The sequence below is a fragment of the Sturnus vulgaris genome, chromosome 2, assembly GCF_052056855.1.
Source record: "Sturnus vulgaris isolate bStuVul1 chromosome 2, bStuVul1.hap1, whole genome shotgun sequence".
In the NCBI taxonomy this organism is placed as follows: domain Eukaryota; kingdom Metazoa; phylum Chordata; class Aves; order Passeriformes; family Sturnidae; genus Sturnus; species Sturnus vulgaris.
Genome location: NC_142244.1, coordinates 63,444,467 through 63,457,627, shown reverse-complemented (window position 1 = coordinate 63,457,627; position 13,161 = coordinate 63,444,467). Strand labels below are relative to the sequence as shown.

The window sequence follows — 13,161 nt, the reverse complement described above, 5'->3', positions numbered from 1 at the left end:
GGCTCGTGGTCATTTAGAACAAACTCCCAATGTCTTTCAAGTTACAATTGTACTCCGAAGTACAGCAGTGGGCAATAAATAGGAAAGATTAAGTATTCTGTAGCTTGGTTAGAGTGGAACAACAAGACACTGCTGCATTCTTTCAAAACAAACAAAAAACATAATTGGAAAAATTCATTTATATATTTTCTTACATTAGATGGGGCCACTGAGTGAAACATTCACTGATGAATTGCTCCTCTAATCTGTGGAGGAAAACCAGCTACTGGTGAATTAGAGTCCTGGAACAGAGCCATGAGAACTAAATGGCTAAAAATGAAAACAGGCAAACATTTGAAGAGTATTCTACAGAACACAGATCTTTCAACACCTCCCCATTTCTATGGCTAATTCATTGTCATGGAAACTGAATTTATCAAAATGTTCTTGTTCACTCCTAGTGACCCAGTGAGTCGACTTACAGAGCTGGTGAAAGGTAACTCACACTGAAGCAATTTTTACAAATGATATGCAGCAGTTCATAAGTCAGTAAGTTTTGAATGGCATCACTGTACTTCCCAAGTAGTTTTCCTAGTCTCAAAAGACTCTTTCTGTCTGCAAGCTGGAGGTGTCTGAAACACTTACTAATAAGTTAGCATGGGTGGTATGTATGACTATAGCTCCTTTCTTCCCCCTCTGCTCTCCTTTAATTTGTTTTTCTTTTTACCCTGTGAATTAATGCTAAAATTTTGGGTTTTGTGTCATTTCTTTACTTGATACATTTTCCACAGCATTTTCCTGTGTTGATGTGTAGCCCAAGGACACAAAAATCCTTCATCACCTCATCACAAACATCTCTTCTTATCTGTTACTGAAGATAGGTGTTGACTACCAAGTGTAATGCACAGTGACTACTGCATTCAGCCAGCTCCCCCAAATCCGAAATAGCCCTGGAACTCTGAGTGGTTTCACCATGTCTCAGAAGGTGGGGTTGCTTGTTTTTCTTCATCATATATGAAAATTGTCATATAATTATTTGGAAGGTTTTTCATCTTCCATGTCACTGCCAAATTCCGTCAAGGTTGATTTTTATTTTATTTTCTGTTAGCAATTAGTGACTTGTTGTCATGGAAACCATACTTCACATGATTCTTGAACTTAAATGGCTGAATGTGATCAGCACCCTTCATTCTTTAGCCTTAGTATTTAAAGACTCCTTTTTGTGTGTGATCTTGATTACTGAATCACATAAAATATCTATAAACACACAAAATAATAGCAGAAGGCTACATCAATTAAAATGGAGTATTGAATAATTCATTCTTTAATTAAAGTTCTTCCTTTTCCTATTGCTGTAACCTTTCAAGTGTTAAAGCAGATATAAGAGCTAATCATTTGTGTGAAGTATCTTTTCTAATTAGCAGTTTGCAAAACAATAATGAAGGAAAACAAAAAATGGATATTTAAATACTTCTGCTTTTACTCTTAATAAAATGAATGGAAACAAAACTTCTTTAGAGAAAATATTTTCTAGGGGATAAGTCTGTATCTGTGGACAGTATGCATTTATGTACACAGAAAGGGATACACTCATTTCAACTTTTAGTTTGTAAATAGATATAAATACTTTGGAAAAAGGAAAGGATATGTCCCAATATAAGCTCAATAAGAGATAAATGTGAATTTATTCATCCAATAAATATTTTTCATCTTCAACGTCTTAAAACTTTATTTCAGAGGCTATATTTTTCAATAGAAACTACACCAAAGGATTAATACTTAGCATTTTTTTTCATGTTAGTGACATCTCCACAATATTCCAGAAACATTGCTGCATCATAAAGACCTGTGTTCATTGAAGAATTTTTAGATATATTGCTCTAATAATAGTGGCAGAGTAAGCTGAAGCAAGTCAATACAAAGACCTGTGTGAAGTGTCCTATTCCAGATCCTAATCCCCTTCCAAGCTATCTGGATATTGCTATTCATGTGCATGTGTATGTGTGTATGTATGCACATGTTTAAACACACTTAATTCAGAAAAACAATCCTACATGTAAGAGCTCTGCAGACATGACTACAATATTTTAAATTCACAGTTTTCACTGGTTCAATTTCTTTGTCTAGATACATGGTTCATGTGCTTGCATGTCCTTGTCCCTGTCTGATTCCTGAAAAATGTTGAATGGTCTTTAATCAATAAGAGTTCAAGTTACTTGAACCTTGTAGGAAATTATAAGAATCAGGCCTGGACATGTGAAATTGTAAATGTCACTAATGAATGCTAACCAGTAGACAGTGATTTTTGGAGACTTTTCTTGTGCTTGATGCATGAGAAGACTCAGCCTTGAAAGGACACTGTACTTATTAAGCTTTTCAAATGCCTCTTTGAAAAACTAGAACTAAACTAAACTATTGGTTAATATAGCTGTCAGAGAAAAGGTAGTCCAAAGGCATGTTAAGACAATTTATTCTACTTGGTAATATCTGAATTCGATGTTATTTTCCCCTATATCTCCACCCATGTACTGGAGACTCATTACTTGGATTCATTAACTTTACACAGTAAAGATATCTGTTTGCTTTCAGTGATAAAAAAACAAATATAAATGATTTTAGCATGCATTTGGTGTATTCAGAGGTTACTTACAAGGAAGCAATTGTGAAGTCTTTTAGTGAAAAAGTGTGCAAGTATTTAAACAGCATGTTATAATAACATCAAGCATTTAACAGAGCATATTTTTTGCTGAAAAAAAAGGGGAAGAAAAAATAGGCTAAACTGTCTATTTCTTATACTTTGCGTAGTAAATATATATCTATCTGCCATAAGGCAACATGGTTATAAAATTTAACCTGTTTGCTGAATATTTTTGTTAAACTAAGAGAACAGGTACATATTTCACTATTTGCTGTCTGTCTCTGTGCTCACGCAAGTTCTAGGAAATCAAAGTAATTATTCTGAAAACCGTGTGGAAAGCAATGTGAAGCCACAATTTATTTCATATTAAGATACATTTAATTCCATGTTATCACACCAAGTATGGCATTTCCTAGTAAATTGGGAATGTGGACTTTTAAGCTCTTTTATAACTGTTCTTCCATGTTATTTCTCTTATTTCTCTGGAATTACTCCTAATGTATTTTTAATTACCAACTTCTCCTAATTTTTTTAGAAGTTTATATTTTAAACTTTTTTTTTAAAAAAGTATCAATTTTATTAGCCCTGTGGTAGCTACAACCTTCTTTTTTGAACACCTCCAGTACATATTGGTTTTCTAAAGACTTAACTAACACTTATTACTAGTTGCACAACGTATTTGTTTTCACAGATGTGTGGAATTCTACCTTTTTTTTCCATTAAAATTACGCAGAACAAAAAGCACCAACTTACTCTTCAAGTTTGTACTAGAGTGAAACATTTGATCTTGCATTTGTACAGGGTGAAATAGTTCCACAGAACTACTGCTATTATTACAGCAATTTTAAAGAGAAAATTATGAAAATAAAAATATAGAACATGGTTCTTCAATATGTACAATCAAGAAAAAAAATTACTCCTTAAAATCAGATGTAAATGTAATTTAAAAATATGAAGATAAAAATCAGCTGAATTTCTTCATTGCCCAGGATTCCTTTGGGGTATTATTTCAGACTTGTAATCTTTTAAACTTTTTTATATTTCAAAAGACAATGGAATATGACAGGTTCTTTGACAGTTTGCTAACACGAATTAACCTCATTTATAGGAAAACTGGTTGTGCGTGAACATCTACTTTTGCTTTTTAAGACTATCTCTAAATTGCTGAATTTCTGGGAGGTCTGCTTCCTAGATTTTAAGCATTCTGCTGAGTAATAACATTTGTAATGTAACATGTATCTTATGATAGGCTTCTATATTGATGACTCTATAATACTTGTCGAGGAAAAGGAAGACATAAAACATGCTTGATATGTTCTTTCAAACTAATGAAAATTCACCACGGCTTTGCATATCAGGTAACAGAGTGGGGTATTTGACAATAGTTTATTCTTTAATTCATAAAGAACTGTTCAAAAAATCTTAAGAGATTTGTGGTGGGAATTTGTCACACAGAAATAACATTAGTCTAAGGGAAATATGTAAGATTGCATTTTTTTCTTTCTAGCCTGAAAAATGAATAAATGATCATCCAGGAACAAGGAGAAGAATACAGGAGAATCTGACTTAAATGTAATACCCTTACAAATACTGGTAACCAAAATAACTATTAGGCTTTTCTTATTTTGCTAGATTTTATTCTTTGTGGGTGGAGCCTATTTGTTAATTAGGTGAGAGGTACTATATGAGTTGCATGAAGATGATGAAGAATATCTATCAAATAAAATCCAACACTAGTGGACTTTAGAAATAAATTTATACATGAAATGAAATGCCCAAGGGTCCTGTCTATCCACTTTCTAAAATCATGTGTATTTCTCAATTCAGTTTAAGATATTCTGTTGAATAAATACACAGCTATACAGCAGAAGACAATACAAAATTTTATACAAACTGTTGTGTTTCCTCATCAATAGTTATGGGTTTTTTTTTTTGTGCAGAACCTCTGGTGCCGAAGTAAGGACCATGAAAGTTTCTGGGAGGGTGGGGACAAATGCCATATTAAAGTCTGTATAGTTTCTCTGAAATGAATAATCTACAACTTTAAAGAGAAATATTAACTCTGTGGTAAATAAATAAAGGAAATAAATAAATAACTAAAAAAGCTGACTTCTTGAGTACTCTAAGCCTGAACTGAAAATTTTCACTTTAAGCTACCTTTTCTGATAGGTTTTGCTATCAGTTTTATTTTTTTTGTTGACCTACATTTATAGTGGAAAAGCCTTTAATGTATAATCATATCGTCATACTTTCTGTACATGCCACATATGTTAGAAATGAACTATTTTGGGTACGTGTCAAAGCATTAAAGTATGTTTATGGATTATCTCATACTGTTAAGGGAAAGTTAGATTCCCTGTTTACTGTGGATCCACTTGTGTGAAGGTTACAGAGGGAGCCTTTGAAATCTCTAAATATAGCTTAAAAGAGTTTCTCTGTATCTAAAATGTCATGACATTAACATCCAGTATCTTGGGATACTCCAAAGTTAGAAACTGGGAAACTGATCCTTTCCAGTGGCATAGAGCTCTAATTTCTAGCCTTACAACTTTTCAAAAAATGGACCTACCTTCTGACATTTTAGATATAGAAAAGGTTTTGTGAGTCCAGCTCATCCTTTATATTAGGAAGCCATATTTTATGAGGAAGAATTGGTGATTTAAAAAGGGTTAAAATTAATGACTTGGTGTTGTATTAAATGAAAAAATAATAATGAGAAAAACCTCTACTGGTTCTTTACAGTTATTCTATGGTTCTGACTTTTATAAGAGTGTGTCTAGGTTATAAAAATGATAATAATTACTCAAATATATATATAAATTATATTATAATCAACTTCATATTTATGAAAATGGACCTACTTATGAGTCCTGAGTGAAACTAGGGTTTGAAGATGCAGACATAAGTGCTTTTTATGAGCAGAGAAAGGAGGTTTTATTTGTTGCTATTAAGAATAAGTTCAATTAAAGAGAATAATAGAGATGTAGTGTGTGCTCAGTTTTTCTTTGACCCAGTGCTCATCAGTAGTGATTGTCTGTTCTGGGCTTTTTTTTGGTGGTGAGACTGAATCTGTAATTAATTGCAGATATGAATATAAAAAGAAATTTACTTTTTCAGTGCTCTTCAGTAAAGCATTTCATTGAGCTGGATGACAAATCAGTGTCTGAAGTAGTGTGTCACAGCCCAACTGCTTTTCCATTTAAGGCCTATTTCACACTGACTGAAAAATGGTAGAGTGGTTCAGCTCCATTTGCTGAATAACCTGGAGGTCCTTAGGGGAAAAGGGGAAAAATCTGATGTGTTTCACAGAGTGTTGTATCTAACTTGAATTCTTGGCGTGCAAGTAGCCTATTTCTCTTGGTTGCAATAACTTGTATTAAGCCTGGCTTGGACTAGTGTGATGGGAATATTAGACATCTCCCCAGAGTAACATTTTGCAGTACAGCAGAAAAAAATTGCAGTTATCTGTATGTTTGCACAGAAAATTATATATACATTTCTAGCTGGATCAACAATGCTTCTTGATATTGTACATGCCAGTTTATGGAATAGAAGTCAAATCCAAAAATTTCAAAATTGCCAAATATACAGAATTGCCAAATATACTACCATTTTTTTCTGCCTGGATACCTTGGAAAGGCCTTATTTTTAAAATGTGAATTTTCACAGCATTGTGACCATCATGTCATGGATACTATGGAAAAAATTGAGAAACACCAAGTTCTTTAGTTTAGGTTAATGGAGTCCAACATAACTTCAGAAACTTATCTACCAAAGTTCATTTTTGTTTGCACCAACTTTACTAGTTCCTACATAATGTCTGCAAAAAAAAGCATAGTACACGTGAATATATAGACAATATATAAAAAAATTTCACATAAATGGTATGGAATTAGATACATATATTGACTGCTTTAATGTGTAACTCTTTTAAGAAATTCTATGTTATAGCCATAGTTGATTATGTAGCAAAATAGGCCTCAGTGTTTTGTTTACATAAAATCTAATTTAATACTGATCTATACGAATGATCATCACTAACAGTGATGACTCAGGAAAGGCCAACATTTGCACAGCAGAAAAACTGGAATATTTAGAGCCTGAAAAATCAAGAAAAATTTGAATTTAAGTGAGTAGGAAATACTTGCTAGATAGAGAAAGCATGCCTGGTTGAATATAACTCAGATGTCAGTTGAGCTGTTTTATTTTCCTTTTATATTTTCTCTTCCTTCCTCTATTTTCTTATTTCATATTGTCTTCTTCCTAAACGTGAAGTTCTAAATCAGTTATTCTTAGTCATCTAGCGGTTCTACAAGACTCTTAGAGAGGTAAGAATGGATAAAGTTGGAAAGACTTTTTTCTCCAGCTTCTGCTTCTTGCTGACAGATGTTGAACATGATCTGAAGTGAATTTTAACCCTAAAGAAGCTTGATAGAGAAATTCTGAGATAACTTTCTTATAATGAGTTCATTGTTAACAATTCTAAGCCATACTTTCACATTATCCACCATGGCTTACGGACAAAGAATCCCTGTAATTCTCTCCAGCCAATTCAGCAGATCCGACAGTTTTGTAGCTGTGGTGATGTGTTTTTGCATGTAATTGGGGCATGGAAGCATCCTTCACTGATATTTTCTGCTCCTGGGAGGCCTTGCATAAAAAGAGGATTGATCAAACAGTCTCCTACAGGGGTGCCATTGCTGCAGGCTGGACATTTAGGATGGCCAACTGAAATATAAGGAAAATAAAGGCAGATAAAAATAAAAAAAGAACAAATAAAGGTAGCTAGAGGCAGAAAAAACTGTCAGTCCATTCTTTTGTTATAGCTGTGCTTCAAGCATCAGTGCTCATAAGAAGTTCCAAAGTGGCCCTAGGATGAAGCTCTGTAATTGGAGGCAGGCAAGGCACAGATGTTAGCTTTTATTAAATATCAACAGAATTTAACAGTGCCAACAGCCTATTTCAGAAGGAGAAAGAAGGATGGGAAGGAAATTCCTTCTTTGAGACAATTTCATGCTTACTGTCCTTCAGACCTACTCATCAGACATGTCATTATGCTCTGTGTGTCTGACAGAGTCAGGCTAGATATAAATACCTTGATAGCTTTATGCACTTGAGTTCTGTATTAATAAGCTTTTGCTCATGAGATGCTGTAGGCTGTCCTCCTGGCTCCTAGCTGACGTTACTGAAAGGTGCCATTCTCTCATAAGTCCAGCGTGGTATCTGTCGTCCTTACATATGCATCTTTACTTCCTTGGAGTACCTCAGAAGATATTAGACACTAAAATTTAGGCAACTGAATTCTTCCAAAAAACTTAAATGGATTCCTTGAGTGGACGAAGGCATATATTAAGATGCTGATAACTATGCAGCAAAATGTTCCTTTCTCCTGTGTCTTCACACTGAAATGAACAAGGTTTGTAGAAGGAGGCAAAAATATTGAGCCAGATCTTTTTGATCATTAGTGTTTTTTCCTTTTTTCCTTTTTTTTTTTTTTTTTTTTTAATGAAGAACAAGTTGTTAATTTAATTTAGGGAGAGACATTGTTGGGTTCTGATTGTTTGCCATGACATGGCTTCATCCAACTGCAGAATAGATTTGTTAAGGCAGATTTACTGGTGCTCTTGGACTTCTCTATATTTTACTCTGTGGGCACAAGTGAGGTTTAAGAACATCTCTATTCTGAGATCTCAGATCTTCTGCCTCTTCACTACATTCACTGGACCAAACTAGTAATTTAGAAGTACCAATCTTGTTCGTTTAGGTTAAGTCTCTCTTCATATAATTTAAATAGCACTGTGTTGTTCAGAACTTTGCCTGAGATAATGCAAAAAGGAATTTTATATAAAGTTATTTCACTTTTTCCAATTCAGAATGTTACAATATTGAATTGCAAAGTGTTGATAGCAATTCAGTTGGTTTTAACTTGTCAGTGCACCAATGAATCAATGTCAGTTCTTTGTTTTTTCAGATTGACCATATACAAGCTGCCTTTATGCTGAAGGATCCCACCCCAAAATGGCTACTCAAGAGCCATTACTTAAAGGTAATTGGAGAGTTGAAGGGTATTCAGTGCTAACAGCAAAATTCCTCCCACCTTTGCCTTCCCTCCAATCCCATGAGCTGCTACAGAAAGGCTAGCAATAGAGATTGTCCCAGGAGACATTGCTTTGCTTTGCTATGTTCATGCTAAAAGACAGCATCATTTTAGCCTGGAGTTCTCTTTTATGACATGTACAGATCAGCATAAAGTACTCTGCAAAATTAATTGAATTCTCCAATAATTGTTCTAAAGCCAAATACCATACAGAGCCTTAAGATATATATGCATTTTCAAATGTCTTTGTAGGCTGATTTGGGCCATTTACCTACCGAAATCTCAGCTAAAGGCTGGGTGCATTAATGAAACTGCGATTCAATGTACTTTTTTTTCTTTTCTGTTTTTTTTTTATGTGGATGCTTTTGTTTTCTGCTACAGTGAACATGTTTCTGAGGTTTACTTGATTTGTCCACCTGTTGGTGACAACATGAGCAAGGATGGGGGAATAACACTGAATAGATATGAAGAGAAAGAGAATTATGTCAAAGAAGATTAGAGAGAAGTATACAGACACAGCAAATCCAGTTTGATAGTTGTAGAAGATTTAATAGAGCAAGGAAATCAAAGTTTAGTCTTACAAATCTGTCTAAACTAGGGACAGTATTTCTCTGCTGTGTACTGGCTCCCACTGCACAGGTTCTCTGATTCCATCCCACAGTGATGGGGTCTGCTGTCAAGGATATTGTGTCAAAATTAAGGAATGAATTCGCTTTCATTTAGTATGAAAAATGGATACATCTCCTAGAACATACTGAGAGATGGTCAAAGCCAGTTTGGACCAATGAAGAACACTGAGTTGAACATTGTATCATCCAGAGGATGACAAGGAGTTCAGCTCCCGATGACATAGAAAGATCAAGAAATGTGTTTCTTCAGAGATAAATTCTAGAATGGATCTGAGATGTTAAACAGTTGATTTGGGGGCAAAAAATTAAGGGTAATTTATGCATAGTAAGAATTTTAGTTGGAAGAGTTGCTGTTATATAAAACTCATCAATGGCAGGAATTTGAATGTAAAGTACCAGAAATTATGGACTAAATTTACATTAGTAAATAATTCAATCCAGTAGGCAAGGATCAGCAGATCAAAGCAGATCATGTTGGCATTTATGTCTGCCACATATGAAGTCTGGACTTTTAGCTCTACACTGGGTTTAGCATGATTTCCTTAACTCAACCTCTCTACTCTGTATATAGCTCAAAGCAGTCAAAAGGACCAGTCAGTGTGTCACATCCTTTTGTTGGTGGTGACATGAGAGTGCATCTAATGTATACATCAAGTCACCAGTCTTATTTAGATTCCTATTAAAAAATAAACTTTGCAGTGTCTGAAGCTACTCTGAGCTGAATTGCATGTTTTGCTCTAGAACAAGTGACAATAGTATAATTGTTTAATTAATTCATAAAAATATATCTGTTCTTCATATATCACAAGGTATGGCTAATTATAATTCCAACTTCAATGAATTTGAACACATGAAAAGACAGTCAGGTGTCATTTGAAGAAATTGATCACCAAGGCTGATTTACATTATATATTCAATTTCCCCCATGTGTTTATTTTACCCCAAATAAAATATTAAGTATGTAAGAGGTATTACACAAATGAAAACATTTATAGACTCATAGAATGGTTTGGGCTTAACATGATCTATTTTCCACCCCCCTGCTAAGGCCAGAGATACCACCCTGATATAGAAGCATTTTATAAACGTAAACTTTAACTGGGCTTATGTCAAAATATATTTTTTTTAATTTCCCTATCTTCATCTCTTTGTGTTTTAACACACTTTTTAAAATTAGTAATTAATTATATTTTTCATTTGAAAGAAGTACTGTACTATGTGCTGCTAGTACTCTTAAATCACAGATGTAGTGGAAGAGTAAGTGGTAATATTATAGGTTAATGCTTTTTATTTATTAATTTGGCAATTTTTTTTCAATGCTGTATGTTTCTTTCATATTTTGCATTCTAGATCTTTTATTATGCCATTTTCCCCTTCTTTTTGAAGCACCATTAATTCACCTCAGTGCAGCAATAATCAGTAACTGGGAAGAAGTTTGGAAGGAGAGGGAGGGGAAAAGAGAGCTATTGAAGTAAATGAAGCATTACCCGTGACTGCTGCACATGCCAGTGTGTGTTTCTCTACCAGCGTCATATCCCCTCTTCTGAGCATTTGAATGATAACTCATTTCCCAGATCATTCCATGCCCAAGGGCAATAGTTACCTTCACCACAGAGAGAATTAGCACTGGCTGTTATAATTTTGGAAATACATAGCAATTACTTGCAGCAGAAACTCGGATCTCAGAATCCCTTAATGAAGAATGAGAGCTGAGCTCAGAGACAGTGGCCCAGAGCTGCTAGATTTGCTGTTCTACACAATTGGTTCATGGAATCCCTAGGCAGATCATCTTCCCTTTTCTTTTTCTGTCTTTCTTCCTCCTTTCCACTAGTCTTTATGATTTGATCAACTTAGCATCTCAGCTGTATTACCCTTCTTGTTCATTGCATTGCATTTCCTTACCACTGTGTTTGGCTCATTTTATGGACTCATTGTATCTTAAAAAGGGAAAATGCTTAAATGAAGCATGTTTTACAATTGCTTTGCATCAGCATGAACTCTGCTTTTCTTGAATGTTGCCCAGATAGTTGCCTTTGGTTTGTTTTATTTCATAGAATCATATTCATAGAATGGTCTGGGTTGGAAGGCACCTAAAGATCATCTAGTTCCAACCTCACTGCTGTGGACAGGGTAATTTTTCAATTCACCGGGTTACTCAGAGCTACATATTTGACACTGTATTTCAAAATTAAACTTTATTTTACTTTGAAGGTCTTAAGGATGTATGAAAGCCATGTGTAAGTGTAATTAACCATTTACACTGTATTTACACTGCTGGAGGTGGCATCATGTGCATTAAACCTCTTTTGGGATTATGCAATTTGTGATAAACCAAAAAAACCATAACTTTAAAGCTCACTTCTAAGTACACATACTCTCTAATGATATTTATTTTCAAACAAATTTTCAAATTACAGGAAATCTAAAGTTTGAGCCTGATGTCTCTCTCAGGGTAAGTTTCATTTTCACATACTATTAGAAAGATAGTTGTAACTGAAAAAAAAAGGGCTCAAAGGAATGTCTGAGAAATACCATAGATAAAGATCTACATTGTTTCAAACGGATGTTTGCTTGGTACGAGTATTTTTCTGTCTGAAGGAATCTTGGAGACATTTGTGTTTAAAATATTTATGATAAGAAATTATTTTATCATAAATGTGCCAGTCTCATGCATGCAAATTTAATTGAGCTAGGGACACACTGCAGAATGTTTTACAACTGGACTTTATGGCACTGACCACAGCTCTCAGAGCCTAGTGGTTCCACCAGTCTTCAGTGCACACTACTTTCCACTTATCCATACTTCCTCATTTTGTCAATTAAGGTGATTTGGGAGAGAGTTCTGGAAAGCCTTACTAAAGTTGGAATAAGCAGCAGCCACTTCTCTCGCTGCCCCTGCTCCCCCTTTGCCCTCTGAGTTGAGCTAGTCCTTTTGTTGTGAAGGTTGATCAGGCATGACTTCTCCATTGTAAATCCATGCTGTCCAACCCAGTCACTTTTAACACGTTTGGAAAAGGTTTCCAGGGCTATTTGCTCCATTGCATTTTCCAAGACGTAGGTGCAGCTGACTGAATTGTAGTTCTCTGGACCCTACTTACCTTTCTTGAAGGCAGGGGTGACCTTTGCTTTCTTCCAGCCCCTAAGGAACCTACACTGATCATCACGACCCTTCAAACACAATTCAGATTGGCATCACAATGACATCAAACAGTTTCCTCAGAATTTGTAGATGCATCCTACAGAAGCAAGGCCTCAGTGACTGGAAGAAAGGAAATATCGCACCCATTTTTAAGAAAGATTAAAAGAAGGATGCTGGGAATTACTGACCTGTCAGTGTCATCTCAATATGTAGTAAAATAATGGAACAGAACCTCCTGGAAGTTATGTCAAAACATATGGAAAACAAAGAGGTGATTAGAAACAGTCAGTATTGCTTTATCAAGGACAAATTGTGTCTGATGAATCTAGGAGTCTTGTACAATGAAGTAACTGCTTTTGTAAGTAAGGGAAGTCTTTAACAGATGTTATCTATGTGGACTTTTGTAAGACCTTTGATATGGTCTCCTACAATATTCTTGCCACTAAATTGAAAATAAGGGTTTGATGGATGAACCGTCATATGCATAAGGAATTGGCTGGACAGTCACATGCAAAGAGTAGCAGTCATACATTCAATGTCCAAGTGAAAACCAGAAATGAGTGGTTTCCCTCAAGGGTTTGTACTGGGACAAAACTCATTTAATATCTTCATCAACAACATATGTAGCAGAGTCAAATGCAACCTCAGCAACTCTACAGATGACAGTAAGATGAGTGGT

The 13,161-nt window shown here is 34.9% G+C and overlaps 1 long non-coding RNA gene across 2 annotated transcripts in view; it reads left to right on the top strand.

Annotated features, from left to right (window-relative positions):
* Window positions 1–783: 783 nt before the first annotated feature.
* The window catches only part of LOC148224826 (uncharacterized), a 74,989-nt gene continuing 62,611 nt past the window's right edge, over window positions 784–13,161 (top strand). For both annotated transcript variants that reach the window (XR_015801517.1, XR_015801516.1), the window contains exons 1-3: window positions 784–964; window positions 4,125–4,189; window positions 8,589–8,663. This is a non-coding gene — a long non-coding RNA (uncharacterized LOC148224826). The remainder of the gene's footprint in view (window positions 965–4,124; window positions 4,190–8,588; window positions 8,664–13,161) is intronic.